A 17252-nucleotide genomic window follows, 5' to 3' on the forward strand; every position below is an offset into this window, starting at 1 on the left:
CGAGGATGACATACGTTGAACAGTTCTCAAAGTCTTGAAACTACCTCAAAGGGGTGGCAATATGGCCCAATTGCTCAACAGAAAGGAATTGAAATCCATAATCCTCTTTGACTCAATAAGGAATGGGCTCAATAGAACAGAAGATTGGACAACCTTACTTTAAGCCCAAACGAAATGAACTACAGATAACCCAGACATTATGAACCTTGCATGCATACAAAGAGACAGCTGTTTTCAAAACACTCGCCCTGCGAATTCTGAGCACAATGCAAACCCAGTGTAACTTAATGCGAGCCCCGCTTGCCACCATGCATTGTTGAACTGTAAATATGTATAAAGTATAAGTCAAAATGCCCTAAAATCGCGTGTTATGCTATGTATACTAGGGATGTCTGAACTGTAGATATGTACAGAGTCACCATGAACAAAACTCGTATGTTACACAAGGTTAACTGTTTTATTCACGGAGTCACAATTGCACCACGCACGCAACCTTAAATTCGAGCACTCGGCGTAATTCACAAGGCTAGCCATCTTAATTCTATCACTCCAAGATGTCCGCCGCACTATCCCGTGTCCAACAAATGACACTGTTCCAAGATGGCCACCACCCTTGAGCCAGTCACATGCACTTCCGCCTCGTCCCTTCTCCATTTCCACTATGGCCGTCGAACGAGCCACCTACAAAACCAGCATCCCCAGACCACAACACGTTCCAGCTATTACGCTTGAAGGAACGGACCACCTTGACGCCTCCTTCACGAGACTCAATTGAGGTAAGCTCGTGGCTCCCATTTTGACCCATCCTGACTCGAGACATGACCTGTATGTCCCCTTTTTCCCCCCTTCACTAAATATCCTCTCCCCCTTTCCGCAGCTCCTCAGAACCCAGCCGCCATTGCCTGCGGTTGTACTTAACTATCCACCGGCTTAACGGACAACGTGTCCGGCTGGGCACCCGGATCATAATTGGTCATCAGAGACCACGATCTACATTGCTCCTTTAAGGTAATTTTTTCCCCCTCCCTACGCTGGCCCACCACGGTCTCTGCACTAGGATCATTGCAGACCCTGACAACCCTCTTTCTTTTATCCTGGATGTACTACCATCGGGCACTGGTCCCATTCTCCACAATTTTAGCCACCTGAAGGTTAGCCCTTGGTTTTCCTGCAACCTTCGCCGTCACATCTGCACTGCACTGGTCATCAACTACATCTAAGGCTTGCCAAGTAATGTCTCACCTCACACTATGCAAATTTCTAATTCGTCGTATTTTACTTGTTCCGCTCTTTTTAAATTTTTCTTGCACCTCGTTGTAAGCTAGCGACGCTCTAAAAGAATACACGCCGTTGATATACAAGCATAATTCTCGAGCACTGGTCAACAACACCCCGCCTCCTCTTCGCACTCCACCACAATCGTACCGCACGGCCATAGATCCGCTTTTAGTCACTGGATAGACCAACGCAACCGCAGGGGCTCTCCACAAGGCTAGCTCCACACCACGGCCTATTGCTATATATGCTTGTTATCACCGCGAAGCCACAGGCACAGATCGTCGATCCTGTCTATATTATGAAGGGCTCCCCAAAGCCAGCACCACACCACGGCCTATTGTTATCACCGCGACGCCACCGGCACAGATCGACGTTCTTGTCTACATTACGATGGGTCACGCTAGTGCATGGTTCCACGAGACCTCGCCACATGCACACTTGTTTATGAACTCATTGTCAAAGGCTGTGCATATGGTCCTCGAAACCACAACTTTCGCTGACATGTTGTTTGTTTTAATTGAGGTAAACCAATCGGGTCACCTTATTCTGTTTTCCTTTTTTCCCCGTTTTATTCCTACAGGCTACAAATTCAAATCAGGCAATTGTATCTTTAGTCCTGAAGATGATCCCATTATATTAGGAGCTAGGTATCGAAACGTCGACTTTTTAAACAGTACCGCAATCTATCCATTGTGTAATTGTATTGTGGCTACTGCTGGTTTGTGCTTACTGAAGTTTGTACTGTAATGTAAGCCACCACTCGCTCCAAAGTTATTGCCTGATACTTTGTTTTCTTCTTATTTTCTTTATGTTCTTTCTTTCACGCTTGGTACAGGATTGTGCCCTTGTTTCAATTTTTTCGTGCTCTTATTCTTGTTTAATCTTTTGCATTGTTCTAATAAAAATTCCATTGTCCGGCTGGGCATTGGAAGACTACCTATAGCACTTATTTAAGTCTATATGAAAATTCTTTCACTATCATTTGTAAGGCTAAGGACCTATGTTCTATGAAATGAGGATTCTTGGAAGCACAGCAGGACGACCATCTCCTGTAAAATATGTATATATAAAGCTCATGCCCAAAGTCATCCTTAGGCCGACACAGTAATACAGGGAGGTAGGACCCTTGGGGAGACCTATGGGTATATATACATCGAATCTTGCTAAGATAATTCAGAGGAGACCAACACTTCCCAGCCGACACACTGACCAGAGATGCTGAGGTTCCTGCTTGCAGACACTCCAGCTAGCAGTGGTCTAACATCAATTGCGCGGTGTCCAGCTTGAGACCAGGACGGGGTCCCATAGTCTCTCACTTCAGGTAATGGGGTTGACTAAATCCTAGAGGGATTCTTGGCTTAACTCCTATACATGTGTTTTATATACTCGTATGTATTCATGATCATTGTAAAATGGTAGAGCTATACCATCCCTTTACCTTTTTAGTACTGCTAATCATTTATATCCTATACTGTCTAACATTTTTTGCAGTTTATCTATTTTACACAAGAATAACCATGTGCAGCATTACCATGTGGAGTATAGATCCATGCAGTACAACTACATGCAGCATTACCACATGCAGTATAACCATGTGCAGCATTACCACATGCAGTATTACCACATGCAGTAGAACCATGTGCAGCATTACCACATGCAGTATAACTACATGCAGTATAGCCACGTGCAGTATTACCACAAGCAGTATTACCACATGCAGTATAGCCACGTGCAGCATTACCACGTGCAGCAAAACCATGTGCAGTATTACCACGTGCAGCATAACCACGTGCAGCATAACCACGTGCAGCATAACCACGTGCAGCATAACCACGTGCAGCATAACCACGTGCAGCACAACCACGTGCAGCATAACCACGTGCAGCATAACCACGTGCAGCATAACCACGTGCAGCATAACCACGTGCAGCATAACCACATGCAGCATAACCACGTGCAGCATAACCACGTTCAGCATAGACACGTGCAGCATAGACACATGCAGCATAGACACATGCAGCATAGACACATGCAGCATAGACACATGCAGTATAGACACATGCAGTATAGACACATGCAGTACAACTGCATGCAGCATTACCACATGCAGCATTACCACATGCAGTATAGACACATGCAGTAAACTACGTGCAGCATTACCACATGCAGCATAACCATGTGCACTATTACCACATGCTGTACCACTGCACCAGATATTAGCGGGATACATTCCGCTTTGGCAGAAATTACAGAAATTGTAGCAGGATATGACAAATGGAATTTTAAGAATTATCTGCAGACATCAGTGCAGCAGTACTCTACTGTTGGCTTGTGTGGTGTGTGTGCCTGCATGGCATGAGCGCAGATGTGTGTGATGCGTCGGGCCCAGCTGTGGGTACAAGGTACAAGTGTAGACTGTGAGGGAAGATCTTATAAACTATGTGGTGTGGCGCCGCGGCCAGGACGACTGACTCCGGAATCTGGGGATCACGGTTCGATCCCCAGCACCGGTGGCAGTTTAGCCCGGCACCATGTAACTCTGGACAATAGCTTGCTTAATCATCCAGACGGCCCCTAGCGCCTAGAGACCCTTACGGGTGATTGTGCGCTTTACAAATGTGGATTATTATTATTATGTGTGGGCAATAGGTCAGAGTGGATGCATGCGATAGATCAGTGTAGGTACATGCGACAGAGCAGTGTAGGTAAATGTGAAAGATCAGTGTAGGTACATGCAATAGGTGTGAGTAGGTACATGCAATAGGTGTGAGTAGGTGCATGCACTAGGTCAGTGTCGGTGCATGCGCAAGGTCAGTGTAGGTACATGCGATAGAGCAGTGTAGGTACATGTAATGTAATGTAATGTAAGGTACACTTGTATCGTGCGACTGTCACCCCAAGGGTATCCTGGCGCTTAGATTACCAATCAGCGAGTATCAGAATGGAGATAGGCGAAGATCTAGTCTCTGGGGAACAATCTGGTTTTCAATTCCTTCCTGGAGCGTGACAAGGTGTTCAATTGTCTAAGCTCCGGAGGTAGTGCATTCCAAAGTCTGGATGCTGTGAAGCTAAAGGATCTGCCCCCCATTCAAGCTTTATTGACATGGGGAACACGGACCAGGTTAGCAGAAGAAGAGCGCAGAGATCTAACAGGGGAGTACCATACACATTTCTTTTGTAGTTCTCTGGGCCCAGTTTTGTGTATTGCCCTATAGACCACACAGAGAGCCTTAAATTGGACTCTTTGCACAATGGGCAGTCAATCTAGGTCCTATAGGGCCAAAGAGGCCGAGGCTCAACGTGGCCGTTATAGTACCAGCATAGCTGCCATGGTCTGTACTCTTTGTAATTTCTTTATCAAAGAGGAGGCTGGGGCACCCAGAAGGAGTGCATAGTCTATTCTGCTTAGAACAATACTCCGTACCACTTGAGGTCTAACATGAATGGGTAAACACTGGAGTATTTTCAGAAGAGCTCGAAGCGGAGATAGACAGATATTCACCGTTTTATTAACCTGAGAATCCAGTTGTCAGTTGCTATCCAGCAACACACCTAAATTGTGCACTGTATTAGCGGGCACTGAGGAGTTGTTAGCTGGATCTGGCCAGAAGTCTGCTGGGAGAGGATGCTGAATTTTACCTGCGAAACAGCACAGGACTTCAGTTTTTCCCCCATTAATAACCACTTGGATGCTAATGACAAGGGTAACTCGTCATGGAGTGCCCAATCATTTCAATGGAGATATAAGTAAATTGTCGCAGATACCTTAGCATCCAAGTGGTTAAGATTGTGGAGAATTCTCTTTCAGCCATTCTGCCGTTCTGTACATACAATTGTGGAATTTTTCCAGAGGCACTGCATTGTTGCCCTCAACAGCGAAGACAAGCTGAGTGTCATCCTCCTAGTTAATTACATCAATGCCAAATGATTTTATTAGAACAATAAGTGGGCGAAGATATAGATTAAACAAGATTGGGCTGATGGCCGAGCCCTGTTTAACATCTCTATTCTGAGAGATAAATGGCGACAGAGTCACTGCCTGCTGCCTATTAGAAAGATAAGAGTGCTGTCAGTCCCGCGCCCTGCCTACAACGCCCAATTCCTCCAATCTCTTAATCAGGATCTGATGGTTAACTGTGTCAAACGCGGCCGTCATGTCAAGCAGCACTAAAAAGGCTGTTTGGCCACGGTTAGCCCGCATTCTCAAGTCATCCAAGACTGCTATCAGGGCAGTCTCGGTCCCGTGTGCAGGGCTAAATCCAAATTGGACTTCGTCCAGCAGCTCATTTTCCTCAACATATTTTGAAAGAGATTTAGTCACTACCCTCTCCAGAATCCTAATTGGATAGGGTAGAAAGGAGATGGGTCTGTAATTAGAGGGACAGTGGGGATCCAGTGTAGCCTTTTTTAGCAGTGGAGAGACAACTGCTTTTTCCAGCAGTCCGGAACTACAACATTAGTTAGAGATTGACAGCAGATATGATATAGATGCGGGAAGAGTTCACCACCAAACAATTTCCAAAACTCGTGTGGGAGTGGGTCCATAGGGGAACCTGAGGAAATGCCAGCAGCAATTGCATTACATTCTTCTTGTGAGGGAACCTGGAAATGATCCAGAACTGTCATGTGTTCCCTATCAATTATGCCACATTTTATTTTATTAGTGGGCTAAAGAACGGTGATGGATTAAACCCAGATCTTTTGACTGGGTGTAAGTGTTTGATTGATTCAGATGCGCCGTCCATCACCACCCCCTTTTGTACCGCTTTTGGCCACCATAAGTGTGGCAGGGTATGCTCAGACGTGAGTCCCTTGCTCACTTTGCCACTGGATTCAAGCAAGCCGGGCTGAAGACGGCTGGAATGCCAGAAACCGGTCCTCGGAAGCTTGTTTCCGGTCCAGGGAAGACATGGCTTGGCAGTTCGGGCTGGACTGTTCCCAAGAGGCACAGGGTCAGACTGATTTGCATATAGCCATGTCTGAACTGGGGTGGCAGAGTGGGCTAAAGAACGGTGATGGATTAAACCCAGATCTTTTGACTGGGTGTGAGTGTTTGATCGATTCAGATGCTCCGTCCATCACCACCCCCTTTTCTACCACATTTTATTGAAGCATCATTATCAGTATGCTGGTGCGCATCATCATCCGCAGAGGATTTAAGTCCAGTTAAAATTTTACTCATTCTTTCCTCGAAGAAGATTGCTAAATCATCACATAATTCTTGTGATGCTGGGATTTTATATTTAGAAAATGGTGGAGTCAGGTCCTGGGACGTGGGGCTAGCTGGACCAATAATAAACTTACAAAAATACAAGATGCTGCCCACACACTCACTTGGATCCTCTGTTTTTTGAGGGAAAAGACCAAGTCGACACTTCCTGGTCAATTTGGGTTTATCACTCAACCCTTTTTATTATTTGATTTTTATCTTTTTTTGGTTAGATGTATGAAAAAGACACCTTATCGTAATTTATATTTTGGTCAACAAACACTTATATACAATTCAAAATTATTTACAACACAAAAACATACAAATGACTAAACATATATACATGATTATTTGCCCTGATATATATACACTAAGTTGTTACTCATTACATAAAGACATGAGTCATTGACTGTTCCTTGAAAATAAACAATTAATCACAAGGGGCTACAACTTGATGTAGTTAGCTCAAAAAGAATAGAAAAAACAGACTCAAAATTAATTCATTCAGTCTATTCAACAAATTAATGTCTAATCTTTTTTACGCCAACGCGTTTCGAATCCGGAATGTCAACTCTAAGGATTCTCATCAGGGCTCTGCCTTTTTACGAGGTATCTGTTCTACCAGCCCTTGCCGGTAATCATGTATATATGTTTAGTCATTTGTATGTTTTTGTGTTGTAAATAATTTTGAATTGTATATAAGTGTTTGTTGATCAAAATATAAATTATGATAAGGTGTCTTTTTCATACATCTAACCAAAAAAAGATAAAAATCAAATAATAAAAAGGGTTGAGTGATAAACCCAAATTGACCAGGAAGTGTCGACTTGGTCTTTTCCCTCAAAAAACAGAGGATCCAAGTGAGTGTGTGGGCAGCATCTTGTATTTTTGAAAGGGATTTTATATTTGGCACAGTCTGGGTTGGACAGTCCTCTTACTAGGCTAAATAAAGTTTGAGATTTATTAGCTGAGTGTAAGATAGTCTCCTCAAGATATTTAGCCTTGGCTTTGCCTATCGACTCTTTGTAGATGTAAAGCCAATTTTTAGAGCCGCTTTATCTATCTCTAAGTAATTCCTCCTCCATTTCCTTTCTGCTTTTTTGCAGCTAGTCGTCATCAACCTCAGCTCTTCATTGTACCATGGAGCAGAAGACTTTTTGCAGCTTTTGGTTTTCCTCAGAGGCGCTAGCTGATCTAGCGAGTTGGTAATTTGATGACATAGATTCAGGTAGTTCACTTCCACTGAATCGTACATATCTGTCCAACGATTTGATATTTTAGACAACTCTCTGCTAGTTCGAGTAGCGGGCGAATAGACATCTTGTTGTTGCTACTTTCGAAGAGGACCGGAAAGTGGTCTCTCCAGCATTCTGGGAGTATTCCCTTCAAAACTGTATCTTTTTCATCAGCGAACAAAAGATCAAGCACATGGCCCTTCTGATGAGTTGGGTGTAATACCAGCTGTTGAAGAGTAACATTCTTACAGGCCTGGCAAAGCTCTTTAAAAGCTTTGTCAAGGGTACATGCGACAGAGCAGTGTAGATACATGCAATAGATCTCTGTAGGTTTTTGTGTAGATGGAAGCAAAGACTGTACCCCAAGTGTCACAGTCCTCAATGTGTGGTGTGATTCCCATTGGGAGACATATAGTCAGAATCCTGTGTTTTTCTAATGGGGTGGTGTCAGGAAACACCGCCTCTATTTGGGTAATTTTCTGTGCCAACCAGAATGGTATTTGTTCCCGTTTAGCCGGTACTTTACCTAGGCAGGATTGGATGTTCTGTGGTGTTATTTTATTTGTGTTCCCCTGGTGAGGGGTCAGCTGTGGAAGTTTGATCGCTGGCTGAATTGTTGAAGTCCGCATTACATACTGAACTAATTGTCTATGAATTTTTAGTAGTTGTTTTAGCTGTATTAACAGCTCTGCTGCAGGCATTCTTTCGATGTCTGGATGTGGTGTGTATCCGGCTAGGACCGGCCACGTTGCTCCTGGTCTACCTAAAGGACCGAGCCTTGTAATGTGATTGTTATGTATTAGGGCGCCATCAAATAAGAGCAAATGCTCTTGGAATTTGAGTGGTACTTCCACCTCCTCGAAAGGAGTGTAAAGGTCTGGTGGAACCTCTATTTTGTAATAGTGGAAGTACTTTGTTACAGCATTTGCTGCTGGAAAATGTATCCATGTATAGTATACCTCTGTCTGCCGATATTCGTGTGCCTCAATTACGAATATGACTGTGCCACCTCTAGGTGTCAGTCCATTTTCTATAAGTTTTAGAGTTATAGATCTCCTTTTGGCGACCGGGATGAGTATTATATCCGGGTCTGCTGTTTGCATGGTAGCATCAGCGTCTGCGAGTTCAGTTGCTAATCTAACTGCCTCTCTTTCTCCATCACTGTCTCCCATTTTACCGACAGGATGGTATTATGTTTGTTTGCAGATCAGGTTTCTTTATGGAAACAGAGATTAGATGCACAATATTTTGGAACTGTTTATCCTTCAACGTTGACTATACCAAGAACCATACATAGGAGTTCCCTCCTGCGAGGTTTTGGAGGATATAACCTTTCACCCACTCCAGACGTCTTTGGAGTATAATGGGAAAAGGGGTCTGAGTGAGAAAGCACGACTGAGTTACTCTAAATGTCTTACGTTAGTTTTATCGCCCTTTCCAAACGCGTTGGACGCCATGTAGTGTAGTTCCTATGTTCCCAATAGGCTCTGCGCATTGGAATAATACCTACAGCAGTAAAGGCCTAGACCAGACGTTAACTAGGTCTACTACTGTCGATACTAGACTTAATTTTTGGGTTTGCCAGCTTAGCTCAGAGTTCGCTAGAAACTTTCTCGAATGTTCAAGGAGGACTTAACTTCCCTGATTAGACAAGAAGGGATTTAGTTTCTGACAACCATAGAACATGACAACTTTGCTCTCCCCTAATCAAGAGTCAATCTCGAGAGTCGTGTGAGCACAAGGCAATTATTTTACTCAGTCAGTACGTGCATTCTTAGTCTCATCAGAATGTAGAGAAAAGGAAGAGAGACGGGCGTGTTCAATAAAAAGGTGTTATTTATTGATCAGTCTCTTTTCTCATACATGAGAAATGGATCGATATTATTGCAATACTTATAGTTAAGTAAAGTGCATACATTAAAAGCAATAGTATAAAATAATACTGTAAAAACATTGATATGGTTTCTGAGCCATATGATGTTTAAAATGATTAAAATATATTTACATACACATATACATTTGACTAAACGTACTCAACTGGTGTTTCTAAATACGCCTACCCCGTGTACCTGACCTAAGTCTAATGCGTGGGCGGGAATAGAAAGTTACAGTTTAAGTTAAGTTTGTTTTTGCCAAGTGAATAACTAAAGAATTCTCTATGAGGGGTTATTCAGTTCTGTACCTGGAATTTAGGATGAATGAGGAATGGTATCTCGTTCTCTGGTCTCGATATTCCAGGCTGCCTGCGAGGGCTACCCGGAAGCGCCGGTGCTGGGTCTCTCGGCTTGAGATAGCAGCGCGTCTCTCAGCGCGTCAGGAAGGCGGGGCTGCGCCAGCGGGGTCTGCTTCTGCTCTCGGCTTCGGCAAGTATGGCTGCTCCGTCTTGTCACCACGCGTGTGTTTGCATAGGGCAAGATCGGCAATATTTATACCTTAAAGGTGCCGAGATTGACGTAAGGATGGACATAGATACGTCAATAAAGATGTCATACGACTTGCTCGTTAGCACATTCTTTTACTGAAGTTCTCTGTGAAATCAAAACAATGGCCGCACGGATTATCCAGGTTGTCATAGGTTTGATTTGTTATGAGAACGTCGTATGCCTTATCAGGGGCTGGAGGAATGTCGCTTGTCTAATTAGATCTCAAGCGTTATGACCTAATCGGATAACACGTTCCTGTGCCGTAGTGTGACTGCGTCAGATAACGGTATCTGCATCATGGGGGATTTTCTTGCCTCATGTGCTGACTGTTAGTTAACTTGATAGTTAGTTTAACTAGAATAGGGTCAGGAATAGGGGGATCGATTCAGAACCTATAGGAATACATGACAGTACATGCGACAGAGCAGTGTAGGTACATGTGTAAGATCAGTGTAGGTAGATGCAATAGGTGTGAGTAGATGCACGCACTAGGTCTGTGTAGGTGCATGCGCTGGGTCAGTGTAGGTGCACGTGCTAGGTCAGTGTAGATGCTAGAACTCTGGAACAAAGAATGTGTTGGCGGTAAATATCAAATTCTGAGGTAATTTCCCATTCAATAGTGAAAATCTCAGAATACTGCAATAACGGGGTTGCTTGCAGATGTCCATTCTAGCAGTATCATTAATGTGAGGTGTGAAATTACCACATCTCAATTCCTGATAAACTGAGCATGAATGTCCAAGTGGGAAGAATGATTTAAACCCGGGAATGCAGCAGCACAAATACAGAAAGGAGAGATGTAAAATTCTAGAAAAATCTGGAAAAGATAAAGTTTACAGACACAAATCAAGTAACTGTACCCTGAATGGAGTACACATTACCATTAAATAGCCTTCTGTCCCATATTATACGATGATCCCACCCCATAGCACACCACACCATCCCATCATAACGTTCCATACCACACCACCATAACATCCCATAACATAGAATTCCATACCACACCATTTGATCGCATCCCTTCCTATCCCCTACATACCACCATAATATTCCATACCATAAAATACCATCATGTAGTAATCTGCTTCTCATGTAATATATCTCCCTGGCCCTGGTTCTCTGCCTGAAGCTCTAGCTATGTGATGTCATTTGGAATGTTATGGTTTGTACTTGAAGAGAGAGCTGTTAGAGAAGATGGGCTGAGCAGCCAGGAGGCCGCTCCTGGTGGGGCTTATATTAGGAGCTTATATTAAGACTTAAATTGGAACTTACTAAGCTGTAACCTAAGGAATGAACTACAACTACAAGAACTGTCTACTGGACTTCTTAATTTCTACATTGGCGACGATTTAAAAGGAAAGGAACTTACGCGTGGAGAAAAGAGGCTACTGGAACTGAAGGTACATTATTACTAAAGACTTTGCACTATTTAAGCTATCTGGCACCTGCCCCACCAGTGACCCTGACAACGATTGCCCTAAATAATTTTAGGTGTCAGATCCACCTGTGTATGAAACTGCAAAGTATATCTACAGTCCTGTTTTAAAACTGTGAAGCACAATGAAGATGTATGTGCTAAATCAACCTCAATGTGTTGAAATGGACTGTGATGTAGTGATGTCGGAGCACACATCGAGCCCCGGTAGGGGCAAAGGTCATGCCCCGGTGTTGAATGCTGACAAGGCTCCGGTGTGTCCTGATGAGAAGTGGCTGCACATGGTAGAAAATAATTGGGGGCAGATTTTGATCACATGTTTTTAAAGAATCATCAAGCCCGCTGTTAAAAATGTGACAGAGAACAAATGTGGAGAAAACTGCAGTCAACAAGAATTTACAGTTTCAACTGTGAGCAATGATTGCAGATTTTGATCACATGCCTTTAAAGAATCATCAAGCCCCGCTGTTAACAATGTGACAGAGAACAAATGTGGAGAAAACTTTGGATTGTAGTCTACAAGCCTTTGCACACTCTATTGTAACTCTGCAGTGTTTGCCAACCACAATTGGTGTCTCCATGTTATTGAAATGGAATTGCAAGAAGGCCCCAGTATGTTATTTTGTATCTCTGTGCTCTGTAGCTGACCTGGATTGCCATCAGAGTTAATTTCGTGAGTCAAGTACTGGTGACAAAGATGATTTTAATGTGAGGGTTGCCATGAGCATTGCTCCCTGAAGATCGTCACGGATACTGTCATTTACAATAATTGAAAACTACATATTACTGAGAATGTCGCTTTGGAAACCTTGAAACTAGTGCAACAGCGCCATCTTCTGGCTATGGAGTGCAATTGCACCAAGAAAAGGAATTAACTGGTTCACTCTGAGAGAAAGGAGGATTCAAACCTGGAACAGTAATGAAATATTGCTATAAGGAAAATAGGAAACCCAGAACTGTACTGTGTGAGATGATGGTTAGGTATTAAGTCACTCACTCGTTTGTTGTGGTGCATGTGATGACGGCTAAGTCACTTAGTGACACTGGTTAGAGGAGGCAGACCCTGAAGCAGAGGTCAGACCCGGGACCAGGGTTCAATTCCCGACGCGGCAGGGTCTTGAGCCCAAATGTCCACGGACTCGATAATTCTCGCTTCGGTGCCTACTCGAATCACGGGTTCACACTCTGCAACTCTGGGCAATAACTTGCTTAATCTCCACTACGGCCCCCCCCCCTCCGCGGCGGGATGCCTGGCTTTCACCTTGGGGATGCCCAGTAGGGGTTATCTCACAGGGAAAAAGCCAGGACGGGTTCCCAAAGCAAGCGCCTTGAGACCTTGCGGTGATAAGGCGCTATATAAGAACCTTTGACATTTGACATGACATTTGACATGCCAATGTAATGTACATCTGCTTTTGATTTGCAACGTGCCATATTCTAAATTGATACTCAATGTGTATTTTCATTTTACAGTATTATTATAGGGAGGTGGAATCCCCCTTTACAACTATTTGGGAGGTACTGCCAGTGTGTGGTTTATAGGGAGGTGGATTCCCCCTTTACAACTATTTGAGAGGTACTGCCAGTGTGTGGTTTATAGGGAGGTGGATTCCCCTTTTACAACTATTTGGGAGGTACTGCCAGTATGTAGTTTATAGGGAGGTGGATTCCCCCTTTACAACTATTTGGGAGGTTCCTGCCAGTGTGTGGTTTATAGGGAGGTGGATTCCCCCTTTACAACTATTTGGGAGGTTCCTGCCAGTGTGTGGTTTATAGGGAGGTGGATTCCCCCTTTACAATTATTTGGGAGTTTACTGCGAGTGTGTGGTTTTGTGTGGTTTATAGGGAGGTGGTTTCCCCCCTTTACAATTATTTAGGAGGTTACTGCGAGTGTGTGGTTTATAGGGAGGTGGATTCCCCCTTTACAATTATTTGGGAGGTTATTGCGAGTGTGTGGCAATAGGGAGGTGGATTCCCCCTCGGGAGGTTACTGTGTATTAATGTGTGTATGGTCCTACAATAGTATACGGACGGAACATTATAGTATGTGCATTAGAGGATATGTAAAGTTCCCTGGTCCTGCAATATTATGCAGTAGAGGGTGTTCCTGGTAAGTGGACGGTAAATTATAGTGTGTGCAGTAGAGGGTGTATGTTATTCCCAGGTCCTGCCATTTGTTTAAGTTTGACTTCTATATTACTACTTTATTGCTTACATTACTATTGCTACATTTACTATGTCATTATTATTATTATCATCATTATTATTACATAGAGAAGGCTGTCTTACAGTTTATTACTTACATTATTACTATTGCATTGTTAATATAATTATTACATAGGGAAGGCTAATTTATTACTTGCATTACTATTTTCCCTTCATTGCATTGCTTTTACATTATTATTATTATTACTTAAGGAGAGTTTGGCTCATGTTATTATGGTGTTCTTTTACGTTTACTTCTGGAATGTTTATCTTCTCTTCCTATGTTTATATATGTGTATACTATTTAATTGTAATAATTTTCACCGAGCAACACAAAGTCCACACATTTCTTTTCCATTAAGGAGTAGTTGGAGTTTATTTTTGATGAGTTTCAATTTGCATCTTCATTGAAACATTCTGGAAAATATTCTTCAAATAAAATGTAGCCAATCTTCAAACTAAATGCAGCCAACACGTGTTTCGTCTGGTCATGTACGACCATAGACTTCCTCAGGGCTGCAACCCAAACAAAATTTGACAAATATTATATTCTAATTCATCCATCATTATTCTTAAAGACGTATTGAAATCAGAAGTGCATATAAAGTATAGATGAGGAATACGTCTCAGAGTTGCAGTTGTGTTCAGATTCAGGGTATATTTCAAAGTATACTGCATTCACGAACACTGTCAAATAAGACATGTTGAATTATGTAAACTTAAGCACCACAAACTTAAAACTTACGTTACCCTTTGTGATACATACGATTGTTTCAAGCCTTTCAGATTAAAATGGAATGTGAAACTTGAAAACAATTCGATTTGATAATTGGGGAGGAGCATCGTTGAAGCATATAGGTATGAGGTTCAGCAGCATGGTCGCTATTTATTTTATATTAATACACAATATAAGACTAGGTGCGATGTGATTAGGTGGAGGCTACTTATCCCATCTAACACTTTTTTCTCACAAATCGGTGATTTCAGCAAACTTGGTGGTGAGCAGTATACTTTGAAATATACCCTGAATCTGAACACAACTGCAACTCTGAGACGTATTCCTCATCTATACTTTATATGCACTTCTGATTTCAATAAGTCTTTAAGAATAATGATGGATGAATTAGAATATAATATTTGTCAAATTTTGTTTGGGTTGCAGCCCTGAGGAAGTCTATGGTCAAACATGACCAGACGAAACACGTGTTGGCTGCATTTAGTTTGAAGATTGGCTACATTTTATTTGAAGAATATTTTCCAGAATGTTTCAATGAAGATGCAAATTGAAACTCATCAAAAATAAACTCCAACTACTCCTTAATGGAAAAGAAATTTGTGGACTTTGTGTTGCTCGGTGAAAATGATTGCCGTGTTTGAGCTCTTTAGTTCATTTATCTTGTCGTGGTAACCGACTTGTTTCACCTAGAGCACCACCCTTACTTACTTGTATTGAGATAATCCTTTACATGCTGTGCGCTCAATTCTAAACAGTTACCGTGCATTTCTTGTTGTACTATTTAATTGTGTTAAATAATATAAAGGGGAAGATGTGTAGTAATCTGCTTCTCATGTAATACATCTCCCTGGCCCTGGTTCTCTGCCTGAAGCTCTAGCTATGTGATGTCATTTGGAATGTTATGGTTTGTACTTGAAGAGAGAGCTGTTAGAGAAGATGGGCTGAGCAGCCAGGAGGCCGCTCCTGGTGGGGCTTATATTAGGAGCTTATATTAAGACTTAAATTGGAACTTACTAAGCTGTAACCTGAGGAATAAACTACAACTACAATAACTGTCTACTGGACTTCTTAATTTCTACACATCCCATACCACACCTCACCATATTCATGAACAGTAATATACAAAGCTAGTCATCACAAGGCTATTTACCTTTATAACTCTTCACCACCATCTCTGGGCTCTGAATCTTCACATTATCACACCTGTAATAACACACACATCATCTTTGTATTAGAGAGCAATGACAGCTACAGGAACAAAGGATGAACATCACATAAGACCCGTGTTTGCAATAATATTCAGTATTAAGAGCAGCGGCTGCGGACTAGAGCTCAGTGTGAGTTACTGTTCATACACAACAGACAAAGCTCTAACGATATCCAAAAGTATGTTCAATATCTTATGACAGGATGTAAGTGTTCTAAGGCAGATAGCTCAGTGAGACAAGCGTGTTTCATGTGATGCTATGGAGTGCCTCAGCGTGGGTCTTCTAGGAGCGGCGGTTAGCTCAGTGAGAGGAGCTGACTACAAGGTTACATGTGCTTCTGGTGGAGTCTCGTGCATACACTTAATAAATACCTTCTTAAGTGGGGTCCAAGTGAATTCCTGCGAGCGCCCACAACACAACGTTGCCACACCCCATCGATGCCAGTGAACCTTTTCACCATTCCTCTACAACCAAGATATTGGGTTAGCCTTAGTGGAATATTTAAGAAAGATTTGAACCGGAGTAATGAAATACTGGTTGCAAACAAAAATTCCCATGTTTTACACAACAGCATATTTAAGGCCTTAGGGGAAGGATCACAGAGGGAGATATAAGGGAACAGGTTATGAGGCTCAGTAATGGGAAAGCAGCAGCTCAGACAGGATCCCATCTGAATACTATAAAAAAATTTTTAACTCTTTGGTCCCTTTTTGGGTATCTTATTTTAATGAGATCTATCTGGAGGGCTGTTAAATTCTACCTTCCCTAATATCAGGCAATTGTGGTTATGATCTTTAAGCCTGGGAAAGATGCTAGGTTAGCGGATTCCTATAGACCTATATTGTGATTGAACTATGATTACAAAATGATCACAGGAATCTTGGCTTAGAGTTTGTCAGATGTTTCGCAAATGTTGATCCATTTCAATCAAAAGGAGTTTGTGCCCGAGAGACAGCTGTATGAATTAACCCATTGACTTATCTGTGTGAATGATATGTCCGATTGACAATCGTAAGACTTGATGCTGCTAAAGCATGTGATAGCTGTATTTGGGTCTATCTTTGGGAGGTATTGCAGAATAGTGGTTTCAGTCGCAATGTTATTGGAGTTGTACAAATGTTATGTAAGGTGCCGGCAGCCAAGATTTAGGTTAATGGCAAACTTACAGCTTCATTTCAGATATCCGGGAGAACTAGGCAGGGGTGTCCTTTCTCATCAATTCTATTTCATCTTCATATTGAGCTCTTTTCCCAGATGATTCAGCAGTATAAGACCAGTCTTCCTTTTGAAGCTGCAGAGTTAACTACCAAAATAGCACTGTATGCTGATAACATAGTTCTTTATACATTGAACCCAGAGGTCTCTGTTCTACAGCTTGAGATGCATGCCAGAGATTTTGGGAGTCTGTCAGGGTATCTAATCTATAAGGGGAAGACAGAGATTATGATATGGGCTAAAGAGAAGATAGGGCTTCGAACTAGAACCCAGATTAGGTATCTAGGAATCATGGTAACTCAGAGTTT

The 17252-nt window shown here is 42.4% G+C and overlaps 1 long non-coding RNA gene across 1 annotated transcript in view; it reads right to left on the minus strand.

Annotated features, from left to right (window-relative positions):
• The window catches only part of LOC144754177 (uncharacterized), a 34071-nt gene extending 18342 nt beyond the window's left edge, over positions 1-15729 (minus strand). The window contains exon 1 of the long non-coding RNA XR_013594676.1: positions 15672-15729. This is a non-coding gene — a long non-coding RNA (uncharacterized LOC144754177). The remainder of the gene's footprint in view (positions 1-15671) is intronic.
• Positions 15730-17252: the final 1523 nt, after the last annotated feature.

This window comes from Lissotriton helveticus, chromosome 5_1 (genome assembly GCF_964261635.1).
Source record: "Lissotriton helveticus chromosome 5_1, aLisHel1.1, whole genome shotgun sequence".
NCBI classification, from domain to species: Eukaryota; Metazoa; Chordata; class Amphibia; order Caudata; family Salamandridae; genus Lissotriton; species Lissotriton helveticus.